The sequence below is a fragment of the Suricata suricatta genome, chromosome 5 (assembly GCF_006229205.1).
Source record: "Suricata suricatta isolate VVHF042 chromosome 5, meerkat_22Aug2017_6uvM2_HiC, whole genome shotgun sequence".
NCBI lineage: Eukaryota > Metazoa > Chordata > Mammalia > Carnivora > Herpestidae > Suricata > Suricata suricatta.
The window spans coordinates 140,129,852-140,145,032 of record NC_043704.1 but is presented as its reverse complement, the minus strand read 5'-3'; the positions used below and the strand labels follow the sequence as shown (position 1 = coordinate 140,145,032).

The following is a 15,181-nucleotide window of genomic DNA, read 5'->3' as shown; positions in this document are numbered from 1 at the left end:
CTCCCTCACTAGGACCATCCCCATGTATCTTTAGAGTATTCTATCTTTTGAGCTAACGTTACAGAAAGGTTTCAGTCGAAAACTGGTTGCTACATTTCTCTTTGGGTATTTTCAGTTACAACTAAATGTGTGTGTCATGCTCGGAGTCTCTTGTGACCCCGTATAAGTTATTAGCTTGGAAGATTAGGTAACGTACAAGACTCTGATTGGCTGTACCATAAAAGCAACTTACAAGAGTTCATCTGTGCAAAGCACAGTGACCTAAATCAGATATGTCCTCACTGTCCCTGGAATCTTCAAGGGACTCCACTGCATTACATTGTCAAAGACAAGGCATTCATACGTTGCCATGGAGAGATTCCGCCCGGAGAAGAAGCTACCTGTATGTACCTTGTTATGATCTTGTGTTTTCTTTACAAACACATTTGGCTTTTTCATTTTAAATAGTGGAGCTTGAAGAAATGTCAGGCTCATTAGCACTGGCTTAGAATAGTATCATCCTCTGTGTCCTTGGCTGTGGAAGTCATCTGCTGAAAAGAGTAAATCCTTGTGTAAAGTTTGCAATATTTGCAGCATCTTTATTATTCTATAAGATTAGTTTTTAGATCAGTTACTATTACTTGAATGAGGCTTTTAAAAATTCTTTTGGCCAGGATATTAGGAAAGAAATTAATTTGTGGTAGGCATCTTCTGATGCTGTTTTAATAACAGATTTTGTAAATCTCAAGTGTCAAAAAAGGATATAAGACCAGACTTGTGAATATATTGTTAAATAATCTTTTAACTTTCTTTTTTCCTTAATATTAAGCCTTGGACATATTAAAGTTTGATTTCTGATCATTTGGCCAAGAAAACACACATCACAGATTTTGCTTTTGCAAGTAGGAAAAATGACATGCGAAGAATTAGTCAAATGTGTTATGTAGTTATAAAATCTGTCTCATATAAAATCTAATTTGTTTGATTTTGCTGGGAATTCCTGCTTGTGAATTGAATTTAGGTTTTATCATGTTGATGATGGGCTTTTTTGTTTATAAGCCTATTTATTAAGTTTTAAAATCTTGAGTACCGTTTTATGTTTGAGGTTTAATTGTGTTCATAAGGAGTTTTTGAGTGAATCAGGTATAAATTTTTAGCTGAATGTCTTGTCCTTGGAAACATACTCAACATTCAAATACTCATTAGAGAACTTACTAAGAGCCCTGCTCCATGTCAGGGTATTGTGGGGAGCAGAACAGACATGATCTCCCTCATCTTGGAACTTACTATTCTACTGGAAGATAATAGAAAGAAGTCAAATAAGGAGTTGCATAAACATGTAAAGAAAGCTAAAGAAGTAGTTGTGTAAATATGTAATTATACGTTTTAAGACCTGGTGTGAAGAAAAAGTACTATGTGTCCTCAGCATATATTTTAGTGACCTTGATCTGTTGTTTAGTGGATATAGAACCGTGTAACAGGGGCTAGAGACCCGGCTTTTAATTTTGGTTCTGTCACCAGCTCAGTGTGATCTTAATTCACTGAAGCTGTGTGTGTGTGTGTGTGTGTGTCTGTGTGTGTGTCTGTGTGTGTGTGTGCATGCGTGCGCACATATAAAATCAGAAAATTGAACTGAAAAATTAAAACATGTCGATAGCTATGAGGTCTCATTTATTCATTAGGAATGGAAAAGCCAGTTCCTTTACCTCTGGATTTCCCTTCACGGGGAGCCACGTAGCTGTAAAGTAACTCTTGAGCTGGACATTTGACTGTACTACCGTTTTCATTCACTGATCCGTCCCTGGTAGCTGGAGTCCTGGCTGGCACACAGTATGCACTCACTAAATATTTGTTGAATGAATGGATGAGTTCCTTAACAGCTAGTCTTTAAGGGACTGAGACTTCTATCATCCGTTGGATTTAATGGGATCCAGGGGTATTATCCAGGTGAAGAAGAGGCAAAAAGACCTATTGTTGAGGGATTTCCTGGCTGTCTCCTGTTGGTTTTCACTAGAAAAATACAATGGAACTCTAATAAAAAATACCCACGTAATGATAACCCCACACTGACTGAAGATGGGGAATCATGACACAACACTGCCTGGGCCTTCCTTTGTGAAAAACATCTGTTGGGTCTTTGTGTGCGCGCATTTCCTCCTTTTTGTGTGGAATGCCTGTGCTTTTCTACGCATTTTCATTACCAATGACATCTACATTGTTTTTTAAAATCCTGTTTTGGAAATGGATTTTATTATGATGCTTATTTCTGTCAATAACTATATACATATTTGATGACCCTAAAATAAACAATTTCTATGTATTTTTCTGGGGTGTATGTAACTGAATTAGAACTTGGAGTGACTGCATCTCCTCAGAGAAATAAAGTAACAGATACCTGTGATTTGTAACTTCAAGCAGAGCCCTGATGAGGCTCTCCACCTGCCCACGACTCTCGTGCCTTGTCACGAAGCGTGTGACGATGAAGTGTGTCCCTAACCAGGCTCGCTATTGTTGGAGGCCGTTGCTGCCAGTTCTCATTGCCTCATACCGCTTTCAGTTTTCTGACTCTGACATTCTTTCATTTCTTCACTTTTTTCTTTTGAAATTTTTTTTTCTTAAAGCTCATTGTCTTTAGTTTTAACAGTGATATTTGACATAAATTTTCCGGTGTCTGAATCTGTCTAGTTCCTCCTCTGTCTGGGGACAAAGCATTTTTCTCAAGGCTTCAACATTTTTTTTTTCCCCTGCAGGAATTGCATGATTGCCTGAGTTTAAAATTCTTAGTTACAGGGGTGGCTCAGTCAGTTACGCATCCAACTCCTGATTTCGGCTCAGGTCATGATCTCCCGGTTCATGAGATCAATGCCTGCTTTAGGCTCTGCTCTGACTGCACCGAGCCTGCTTGGGATTCTCTGTCTCCCTCTCTCTGCCCCTCCCCTGCAAGCCTCCTCTCTCTCTCAAATTAAGGTACATTAAAAAACATAAAATGAAACTTGCAATTTAAATTTTGCAATAATTTTCTTTATGCCTTTTATGTCTTTTCTGCTTGTTTTTAGAGTAATGAATGAATCAAAAAACAACAAGTGAGTTCTTTAGAAACTGTGAATGTCATTCGTTGGCTTTTCATTTTATGAAATGGTGGTCATTGATGATTGATCTCCCTTTTACTGGGCTAGAAAAGATTACTTGCCTTAAAAATCTTAGTAATTCTTAAGCTTTTTGCCCATAAATTTAAAGTTTTCTAATTAAGTTCAACTCTTGGTGGTAGGTAGAGATATGGTTTGGAGTTGGAATTGTTTGGAGGAAACTTGTGTTTTGGAGGGACAACATTGTTATTTACATATGCTTTGGTAAATTACCCTGTAGGTTTTGGCGGTAATATTCTGACATACAAATCAACTTTTAGAATTCTATTTATAGATTTGGGGTTCTTTGTTTTACAGTGAATGTGTATAATAATTTTACAGTATTGTGAATTGGAATGTACTTATTTCCTTTTCTGAAGGATCAAAACCGTGTGAATGAAGTTGACTGTGGCCCCAGGCAGGCCTACTAAAATGATTAAGGGCATGAAGCAGTCTTAAGTATGTAGGACTTTAGTCCGAATCATAATCCAAGGGACATGGTATTCAAACTTTGGTGTGTGTCAGAGCCACACAAGAAGCTCATTAAACATAGAGATACTTGTTCTTTATCTCACCTATTGAATCAGCATGTCTAACGTAGAGCAAGGACAGGTGAATTTTAACAAGTTCTTCAGGTATGTCTGAATTTATAACTCATTAAAACAATCTCTTAAACTTTTTTAAATGTTTATGAGAGAGAGAGAGAGAGAGAGAGAGAGAGAGAGAGAGAGAGAGGAGGAGCAGAGAGATAGGGAGTCACAGAGTCTGAAGCAGGCTCCAGGCTCTGAGCTGTCAGCACAGAGCTGGATATGTGGGTCTCGAACTCACAAACCATCAGACATGACCTGAGCTGAAGTTGGGTGACTGAGCCACCCAGTTGCCCCCCAAAATCCCTTAAAGTAATAGTTTTGTATCCTAATGAAAGTTAGTTGCAGTATCTTGGCATTTTCTCCTAGATACTTATGTAGGCATTTCCTGTGAATAATGCTCCTATACAAACATAATACTGTTTAGGATACAGTTAAGTCTTTGCTTCGGTTTCAATTAGGAAACTAATAAATATTTACTTATATGTTCATAAGGCTTATCTAATTAATGTAGTAGAAAGCATTTTTTTTTCTAGAAACACAGAATAGTTTCTTCATTTACTTCAGTAGAGATGGGAGGATTTTTGGTGGGTTATGTACTTATGCTTGGCATTTCCTGGAGTATCTCGTCTACCATGCACCAAGATAGGTAAATGCCACGGGTGACAAGTTTTACTGTTTTCTTGTATGTCCTTCCCAGTGTTTCATTAAGCAAAATCAGATGTTCATATTCTGGGGATTTTCTTACACAGAAAGTAGCAGACCATGTATATGCTTCTCTATTTCATTTTGTAATAGATCTTAGATATTTTTCACACCAGTATATAGAGTGTCCTTGCTCCCCCCTCCTCCCCCCTCCCCCCCCACCCCCGGAGCGTGGTGTTCCATTGGTGCACAGCCATACCTCTATTAACGGACTCTTGGATTGTGTCCCATCTTCTCCCTTTAGAAGCTGCAAGAAATAAATAACCTTGTACATGTGTCCTTTCCTACACAGAGAATTTAAACTTTCTTTTTGATCTTTTAGGGCTAATTCTTAAATCTGTTGTCTTCTTCATTATGGAACATTTACACTCTGAGCATTTGCCTTATTTTATAAATAGAAATGGAATGGAAATTTGAAATTAAGGCAAAATAATTTTCTTAAGATTAGGGTGAGTCAGTCTTACATATTTTGGGTATATTTAAATTATTCTACATATTTGAATTTTCCCAGTGCCTTAGCATTATTTCATTTTAGGAAGACTTCATAGGCATTGGCTTACGTCACTCACTTATTGGACGTTAAGAACAGTTTGATGTCAGGGGTTGCTCTTTGCTGTCACTGTTTTTAGTTTCCACTATATTCTTGGAGTTAAGAAATGAGGAAGAGTTTTTTCTAGATGCTAATATAAAAATAAGTGATATTTTAACAGACAGAAAATTTGAATTTATTCTTTTTCAATTACTAAACTTAAATGTGTTTGTTGTAACAAAAAAAACCTACACGTAATTGCTTTCCTAATCATCAGTATGAGACAATGTTAGCAGTTTCAATTAGCCCCCAAAGATTTATTATGTACACACATTTTTTCTATATATGTTGAAGGATGTAAGTGTAATTATATAGTATGTTAACATACTGTATATTTATGTTATATTTTTGAAGCATATCCTAAAATGATAGGATTTAAAATGCAGTATATTTAATTCAGAAATGTATTGCCCCCTTGAAGCCCTGATGGCTTGCTTCTAGCGATTTTCAATATTTAGCCACATGCAGCCTAAATACTTTGTTGAATTACTCATCGTCTGTCAAGATGACCAATTTGTGCGGCCTCCTTAATGCAAATGCGTTTGTAGCAGATTGCCTTTTTGATTCATGTTGCACGGCCTTCTCTCACTAAGAGAAGGGAGAAATGCAGATCCCCCCCCACCTCCCTTTCTTTACAGAGCTAGTACTGTAAATTTTTAAAATTTGAACTTTAGTTCGACAATTGACACATGAAAACATTCTTGTTGAAAGCCCAGTTAGTCACAGTAAAATAATCTTCAGAGTTTTTTTGGTTAGGGGTAAGAGAAAAATGTTTTGCTTCCTTACTTCCTATCTTGGCAATTGTTCCTGCTAATGAAAGTTTAGAATGGGAGCACTTAATCCCTGTAAGAATACACAGTATGCCACCTCTTGGATAATTGTCTTTTAGGAGACTGCTTGTCTTTTGTACCTGAGCATGAAATCACTGGAGGAGGGCTATGCATTTTAAAGTGTGACATGCTCAATGGGTGGTAATTACTAACTACTCTTTCTTGTTCTGTGTGTGTGTGTATTTCTATATTACCGTCTGTAGCCTGTCCTCATTACAAAGAATGTGTGATTGTTGTGAGGCAATTTGAAGAACCATAAATAGTGTTTGCATTTGGTCTGGTTAGTCCATTATATGAAAATATCTTGCAGTCTGCACAGCCTGCCTCTTCACCCCTTTAAATACGGAGCCTTAGTAAGTCATTTAGCTTTTCTAAGTTTTCTGTATTAAATTGAACACCAGTCCTTCAAAGTCATATACAACAACCAACCTCTTGATAGCCACATCCATCTGATTATAGATTTGGATATCTAAGCTTTAGAAAGTAAGTTTGGATATCGAAATCTCCTTTGCCTTAATGTATGGTCTCTGGGTCTGAGTTTTAGGAAGCATATGTGGAGAGTTTGGATAGCAGGGGATTAGTTTAAAAATTAATCATATTGATTCAGTTTCTGAATTTTTAGATAAGAGAACTTAGACATTGAGTTTAGATAATAAGGAACATTGTGTATTAATCACCATATACTGTGAAAAACAGTATACACAAAAGTGTGATATCATAGATCAGAAGTTGGAGATGTCAAAAGATCATTTTAACCAACTTCCTATTTGATTCTTTCTTAAACTGGTCTCTCAGTTTAAGCTTGGACATTGGAAGTGATTAGAAAGTGTGTTAGGATTCTTTCTGTTTTATTCTAAGTGTTAGAGGAGATCCTGGACTGGAAGATTAACCATAAAATGGGAATGGCTGAAAATGTGTCTTGTAAAACTTGGAAAGTACTATAATTGGAGGGATAAAAAAGTAACTGTCTTCTAGAAAAGTAATATTCAGTGGACCATTAATAATGTTGTAATGAATGTTGCTATACTATTATTTTATTGTTTAATTTGTGTACCTCCAGTGGTCTCTGTTGCCTGCAAAAGTACCTATTATAGCATAATGACCTTCAAAGAGAATGAATTAGATTCATTTTCTTTCTTGAAAGCTTTTTAGTCTCCTGCTTTTGGAAGGTTTGTAGTACTTTGATTCCGCCTGAGCCAGAACACCGTCCGTTTCCTGTTGCCCATCCTTTTGTCTGCTTTGAACAGCTGGATTCAGGTTATCCACCTCTTTCTTCATCAAGCCCCCAACCCCTTCTAGGGCATTTCTGGGTCGGACCATCCTTTTCCTGGCATTCATCTTTTGCTTTGATTCTTTGGCAAAAGCGTTAAAGGACGGGACCTCTCTGGTGTGGGTAGTTTGCTGAATGCGGTTCCGTATCCTGCATCCCTCAGCGGACTGCACATATGCCCAGACTCTGAGCTGACCCATGACTCTCTTGAAGTTTAGATAGACTTGTGTACTACCGGCCAGCTCTTCCTCAGAACACCTTTGCACATCTTTCCAAACTCTTGAAAGTCTTCCTTCAGTAGGTCTCCCCAGTCCCAGGCTTGCTTGGACATAGCAGAGTCCTTGTCCAGTGTTGCCTCCTTGTCCACTGTTCTCTAGTGTTAAAATGGAATAGACTTTTCTGAGGAACTGAAGTGGTAACGTCCTCTTTGCCCACCCAGCGTGGGTGCACCTGTTGAGACGTGTGGTGGTAGTTGCGTTGGACAAGGTGTGAGGTCTCCTAGCACTGGGAAGGGTTGGCAAGGCCGAATATTTCCTTGCACAGCACAGTTGACCCAGGCTGGGCCAGGTCCAGAGTGGGCTACAGCTTGAATTGAAGACTTTTTGAAGGAACGGAATTTTCTCGTCTGTTCCTGTCTGTGGCACAGAATCTTGAGCATAATAATGTTTCTTTCAAAATTAAGTAAGAAACTGAGAAGGGAGGTTAAAGCTAAAATTGTATTCTTTTAAAAACAGTCTCTGTGATATTTCACAATATAGATGTTTCTTTTTGTTGAGCTGAGGAAGGGAACAAATATGAAGATAATCTGAGACAACTCAAGGTGACCTTAATGGCTAAATAAAAAGTTCTTGTAACTTTGATTGGCTCTTGATTGATTTGCAAGTGGAAATGGTGCTACATATTTAGTCTATAAACTCATTTTTGACCATTTTATGTGGAAGCATAATATAATCCAATATAGCTGGATTAAGTGTTTAAGTTAGAGGACCCAAGAGCAATGAGCAGTAATGAAAGCATTCCATATTTATATCTAAGGTCCCTCCTCACCCCCAGTTTTCTCTCATTTCTGATCTGGATGGTCTTTCTGTTGAAGTGAATGTATGTGCAAGTTACCTAGTAAATTGCTGTAGAAAACCAATTGAAAATTATCACCTTAATTCTTACCAGGAGATTTTTGAATAATCTCTGGATTGGGGGGGAAAAAAGCCTGTAAGCATACTTTAAAAAGAATGCAGTTAGGTATAATAAGAATTCAGTTTTTTGAGAGGAAGATAATCTATTACCTATTTTTTAATTATTTCAAATAATGCCCCCATTCGTGGAAGGTCTGGTATATACTGATGTCATGAATAAATGAGAATAATTTCATTTTAGGGTCCTGATGAGGAAGCTGTTGTGGATCTTGGCAAAACCAGTTCTACGGTGAACACCAAGTTTGAAAAAGAAGAACTAGAAAGTAAGTTTGTTTAAAATAACCTGTGCTTAGCACGATAAATTACTAATGAAAGCTTGTTACTACTCTTTAAATTTCACTTGCTATTTGTGGAAACTTTTTGTTGTTGCTGTGAGGTAGAGCATACATTTGGGAGAATATTTTAATGCTTTTCTAAATATAGTTTGATGGGTAACACAGGAACACTCATGTAACCATAATCATATCTGTTCATAGAACATTCCTGGGTTATCTTTGTTGAAAGCATTGGCATAATGTTGATTTCAGAGACTATGGTTTTTAGACTTCATTGGTGGTTACCATTACTTACCTCGGGAAATTAAAATACCACAGTTACAAAATCAGTTGATTCTTTTTTTTTTTTTTTTTTTCCCCCATTTCTAGCAGGCTAGGTGACATGTGTTTTTAGCAAACGAGAGTGCCAGGCTAATAAGCCACACTTGTCACTGGTTGTCATCTAGATGTTCATATTCTAGGTCTGTTACATCAGCCTTTTGAAGTGCTGCAGTGACCTCAGCATAGAATTATGGAGCAAATAAATTATTTACTAGTCTGTCTTCCAGGAACAGGTCCTGGCAAATGGTTTGTTCTTGTTTTTGTTTTTTCCTTCCGAAATAATTTTAGATTTGTGGAAGAGTTGCAAAGATAGTAGAAGGTTCCTGTATACCCTTCACCTAGCCTTTTAAAGTTTTAACATTTTATGTGACCATCATAAGTTAATGAAAATGAAGACGTTGAGGAGTATTGGTATGTTTCTACCAACTAGACTACAGATTTTATTCAGGGCTCGCCGTGTGCTTTCTGTTCCAGGATCCAGTGGAGCAGGTCAGGATCGGGTAGTACATGTAGTCAGCTGGCCCATCTCCCTGGTCACCTCTATGACAGTTTCTCGGTGGCTCCTTATTTTCCAGGACCTCGCCGTATTTGAAGGGTGGTGGTTAGAAACTTTGCAGACTGTCTCTGTGTTTGGGTTTGTCTGATGTTGTCATATGAGGTGATGAATATTTGGGGAGCAAGCCACTGAAGCGACGTGCTCTTTTCAGTGGGTCACGTCGGAGGACACATGGTATCAGTGTGACTTATTGGTGGTGGTAACCTTGAATACTTGGTTAGGGTGGTGTTTGTGGCAAATGTTTTGATAGGCCTATTTTGGGGTGTTTTTGGAACTACATTTTTAAGTTACAGCCTCTCGTGAAAGCTGGTACCATATGGGGGCATGAATCTGTTGCTTTTAAAAAGGAGACGAAGAGAGGTAAATAAGTGTTCTCCACCTTTACTTTAGGAGATGGAAGGAAGTCCTGTTTTTTAAAATTGACTTTTATTTTTATTTTATTTTTTTAAGTTTTCAGTGTTTATTAATTTTTGAAAGAGAGAGAGAGACAGAGCATGAGCAGGGATAGGGTAGAGAAGGAGACAGAGAATCTGAAGCAGGCGCCAGGCTCTGAGCTGTCAGCACAGAGCCCGATGAAGGGCTTGAATCCAAGAGCTGTGAGATCATGACCTGAGCCAAAGCTGGACACTCAATCAACTGAGCCACCGAGGTGCCCCTAAAATTGACTTTAAAAGTCCAGGCTTGGGGCGCCTGGGTAGCTCGTCAGTTAAGTGTCTGACTTCAGCTCAGGTCATGATCTCACGGTGTGTGGGTTCGAGCCCTGCGTTGGGCTCTGTGCTCACAGCTCAGAGCCTGGTGCCTGCTTCAGATTCTCTATCTCCCTCTTTCTCTGCCCCTGCCCCATTCATGCTCTGTTTCTCTCTGTCTCAATAATAAATAAACACACACACACACACACAAATGTCGACTTACTAGGGCTTCTAGAAGGAACCTCAGGTATCTAGAAGCTTATGGCTAGATTCTGTGAATTCCAGGGACTAGGCAGTTAAAATGTTCAGCAGTAATTTTATTAGTTAAAATATATGGCGAATCCATCATTTAGCATTTAATGTTACCCCTCAAATATGTACGACCCCGAACGTGAAGAGCAGACTTAGTTACATGTTCTTTTGCTTCCCTTGGCTACCCCAGAGCCTGTCAGCATCCAAATTTCCATTCTTCTGTAGTGTTCAGAAGAAAATATCAAGTTTGAGGGAGAGATTAAGTTTATCTCAGAGTTTGAGTGAATAGCTCTTTGACAGAACAGAGTTAAAGGTTAGAGCAAAAGGAAAGAAAACATAACAGAAGACACCAAGGGTGATAATAAAAGCCAAATAAACGATAAGGCTTAATCTCCCAATCTGTGGATTCTGGCATATTCCTGTTTATTCTTTCTAAAGTGGGAACTCTGAAAATTTATTTTTATTTTGGTGTACTGGGGCTATGTGCCAGAACCCATTAGTACTAATTGGAGTACAACTTTGTAATTCCCAGGGCACAGTGATGAGAATTTGACTCTTTAATTTCCATTCTTCTGTAGTATTCAGAAAAAAATAGATTCACTAAAATTAAATAGTTTCATGAGTTTTGTTATAGTGTTTTTTTTTACTTATTGAAATATAATTTACTTAACATAAATTTCATTTTACAGTGTATAATTAGTGGTACCTGGGTGGTTCAGTGATTAAGGGTCCCAAATCTTGATTTCAGCTCAGGTCGTGATCTCATGGTTGTGAGATTGAGCCTTGTTTCGGGGTCTGGGCTGAGCATGGACCTTCTGGGGATTTATTCTCTCCATCTGTCTCTCTGCCGTTCATTCCCCTGCATGTGCTCACTCCCTCTCTCTCTTTCTCTCTCTCAAAATAAATAAACATTAGAAAAATAAAGTGTATAGTTAATTTTTTCAAGTATGCTCACTGTGTTGTGCAGCCATCATCACTCTGATTCCAGAACATTTTCATCATTGCTCTCCCTCCCCCAATGCTATATAAATGATTTTTAATTTGGGGATTTTCTGGTAAAATTAAAAATATTGGTAGTTAATTTTCACAATTTTTTTTAAAATCTAGGGCCTACCGTATATTAGAGTGTTAGGTACTGGAAGTTGTTTAAGCAGCTAGTTTTAATTCATTGTATTTCTATAGGTCTAGTTCTCTTTTACTTTACATGTGATTATTTAGTTTACTGATATTAATATATTGGCAACTGAAACAATAAATCAAGAGTGTCACCTTTTTTGAACTTAGCTGGGTATGTGTGTCTTGAGCGATTCAAGTTCTTTGCTGTTCTGGATATTTGTTAAATGACTGCAGAATTGCAACGAGTATTGATTTTCGGGTTATAAACACATTTTAGCAAGTTGGCAAACTGGAAAATAAAGAATTCACAAATAATGAGGATTGGCTATGCTTTTAAATCTCTTGTAAAGATGAAGATCTTGAGTCTCTTGAGATACTTATTTTCTGACCATCTTAATGGAATTCATTAGGAAAAGGATATCCTTAACTAGTCATACTTTAGCATGTTACTTTTTAAATGTGCATAATGGCAAAAAGCAGCTCTGTGCCAGAAGGCTTTTGCGTGGTTGCAAGTTAGTTAAATTTGTAGCTCACCACCCCTTTCACATCACACAGCTTAGATAAAAACTACACTTAAACTATTTAGGAAATCAAGTTCATACCTCAGTATTTGACATAGTGCTGCTAGCCGTCTGTCTAGTTCCCCAGTTAAGTTTTATTTAGTGGGTAAAAGCAGAGACTGCCTTCCATAACTGTTTTGTTGGTTACAATACAAACTCAGAATAATGCAGCATCAGCAGTTGCATTTTACATTCCAGAAGCATAGGATAAGCTTATTGTATTGCTTTCCCTCCCAATGTGACCATTTATGCCCTTTAATTAGAATATTTGGACCATTTACATTTAATGTAGCTTTCAGGAAGTTGGACTTTACTGATTAGGAATTTTTAAAACTTTGTAATTAATAAATACTTATAAATGTCCACTTGTGAATATTGATTACAAAGTATTATCATTAAGATATATCTCTTAAGGATTTCTATCATCTAGGGTGGACATTAGATGTAGATGGAATAAATTTGTGTCTGCATAGTATGATTTCAGATCGGCCAAGGTCTTCTTCCTCAAAATATGTTTTTAGCCTTGCAAACTAATGCTTATACAAGTAACCTGTTTATCTAGTATGTTTCTAAGTCAGTGGTATTAACCCATGATGTAACATCTATCTAGTGCTTTGTAAAATAAAAGAACAGGATATCACTGTTAATTACATTAACTTACATATAATTCTTTTTTATCAAAGTAAAATTTGATATACTTTTGTGTATATTACTTTTTTCCCTTTTGGAAAACTAGTAACATTTCTGAACTTTTGGCTAGGTCATCGAGCTGTTTATATTGGTGTTCACGTCCCATTTAGTAAAGAGAGTCGTCGGCGTCATAGGCACCGTGGACATAAACATCACCACCGGAGGAGAAAAGATAAAGAATCAGATAAAGAAGATGGACGGGAGTCTCCTTCTTATGGTAAGAGAAGACAGTAGTTCTCTGCAAACACTTTAACATTCTTTCTGGAAAGCTTTGTGAAAAAAGTGGAATATTTTCTTTCTTAAATTTTATGTCTGCAGTAATTTGGATATATTTTATAAAGCTTGAAGAATACTAACTGAAGTAATATTTTTTTCTATAAGAAAGATACTTACTGTATAGGCTAAGATCTACTTGGGAGAAGTGAAAAAAAGAAGGGGCTTTGTTTTCTTCATTGTATTCCAGCTTTGGGAATCATAAAAGTTGGGTGTTGACATGTACACTTCAGTTTGATGGGGTTTTATTTTCTTTCTCTATTATTGACCTCATTATTTATATATGCAGGGAACAAATATCTGGAATCTTCAGGCTTCTGGGTGAGATTTAAAAAAAATTTTTAAACACATTTTTTTTGGCTAGAAAATTTTATCCACTAAGTTGAACTACTTGGTTATCTGTGCAAAAAAGAGTGCTCTGATTTGATAATATTGTCTATGAAAGGACAAGATTTTTATTTGAAAGCAGAAAAAAATAGAAGTTCCAATAGACAGGAAATCAGGAAAAAAAGGCAGAGTGTAGAGGAAAGAGAGTGTTATAATAAAGATAGTACTGATTTAAGTGGCCCTGAGAAGTGGGAACCATGAGAGCCAGAAGAACTGTGCATTCTGAGGAGGACCTTTAAGACCCTGCAGATGGTGGATGGAGAAGGCATCTTTGTTTTTTTAGGACATCATCGGCCTACATGGCCATCTCTACATGGGCCCTAGTGTGTGCATTCTAGGAAAGTTACATGAGCAGTACCCTGTCGGCTCTTGTGTGCTGTGCTTAAGGAACGTTTTTGTCAAGAAGAAGGAAAGAGGCCTGTGTATAATTCCACTGCAGCATGAACATGATGCCTTGCCAATTCTGTACTAAGCATTCCACCAAGCTCTTGACATATGCTCTTTGATTTAATCCTCTCTGCACTTTTAATCTAATTTTATATTTATTTTTAAATTCCAGTTAGTTAACATACAGTGTTATTCTAGTTCCAGGTGTGTGATCTAGTGATTCAGCAATTCGCTACATTATCCAGTGTTCATCATGACAAGGACATTCCTTAATCCCCATCACCTATCCAACTCACCCCTCTAACCCTTCCCCTCTGGCGACCATCGGTTTGTTCTCTGTAACTAAGAGTCAGTTTTTTGGCTTGCCTCTCTCTTTTTTCCCTTTGCTCTTTTGTTTTGTTTCTTAAATTCCACCTATGAGTGAAATCATATGGTATTTGTCTTTCTCCGACTGACTTATTTTACATAGTATTATACTCTGGCAAATGGCAAGATTTCATTCTTTTTTATGGCCCAATAATGTTCCATTGTATATATATACCACATTCTTTTTATTCGTCTCTGCACTTTTTAGAAGACAGATATTGTTTTCATTGTGTAGATGGAGACACTTCAGCGAAGAGAGACTAAATGTGATGGGAATCTCCTAAAAAGCTGTACGAAGGGGTGGCTCAGTCAGTTAAGCGTCCAACTTCAGTTCAAGTCACGATCTTGTAGTGTGTGAGTTCGAGCCCTGGGTTGAGCTTTGTGCTGACAGCTCGGAGCCTGGATCCTGCTTCAGATTGTGTCTCCCCTTCTCTCTTCCCCTCCCTGCTCACACTCTGTTTCTCTCTGTTTCTTAGTAATAAATAAATGTTAAAAAAAAAAACTGTCCTAAAAGACACTACACAGCCTAGTACATGATGGCCTAGTACAGTATTAAGTGGTCACATAACTAACAAAAGTCCTATAGGTAGCAAAGGAAAAACTGATACTAATTTCAGAAAGGATCACTAGTGAACTTTGATGATATTAAGTAATTTGATTTTTTTTAACGTTTTATTTATTTTTAAGACAGAGAGAGACAGAGCATGAGCAGGGAGGGGCAGAGAGAGAGGGAGACACAGAATCTGAAGAAGGCTCCAGGCTCTGAGCTGTAAGCACAGAACCCGATGTGGGGCTCTAACTCACGACTGTGACATCATGACCTGAGCTGGTCGGAGGCTTAACCAACTGAGCCACCCAGATGCCCCGATATTAAGTAATTTAGAAGTATTTTCCTGTTCTATATGATGCGTCCATCGAGTTTAGTATATCTTAACGCTATTCTGAGTAGATCAATATGCTTCTCTAATTTGTGTGAATAAAAAGGTACATAATATTTTTATAGGATGCTATCTACTAAATTATAATTTAGG

At 37.5% G+C, this 15,181-nt stretch overlaps 1 protein-coding gene across 1 annotated transcript in view; it reads left to right on the top strand.

Moving 5' to 3' along the window:
* Positions 1-15,181, top strand: part of SLC4A7 (solute carrier family 4 member 7) — a 104,559-nt gene that overhangs the window by 28,732 nt on the left and 60,646 nt on the right. The window contains exons 2-3 of the mRNA XM_029940370.1: positions 8,460-8,541; positions 12,808-12,954. The gene's annotated coding sequence lies outside the window, so the exon portion shown is untranslated. The remainder of the gene's footprint in view (positions 1-8,459; positions 8,542-12,807; positions 12,955-15,181) is intronic.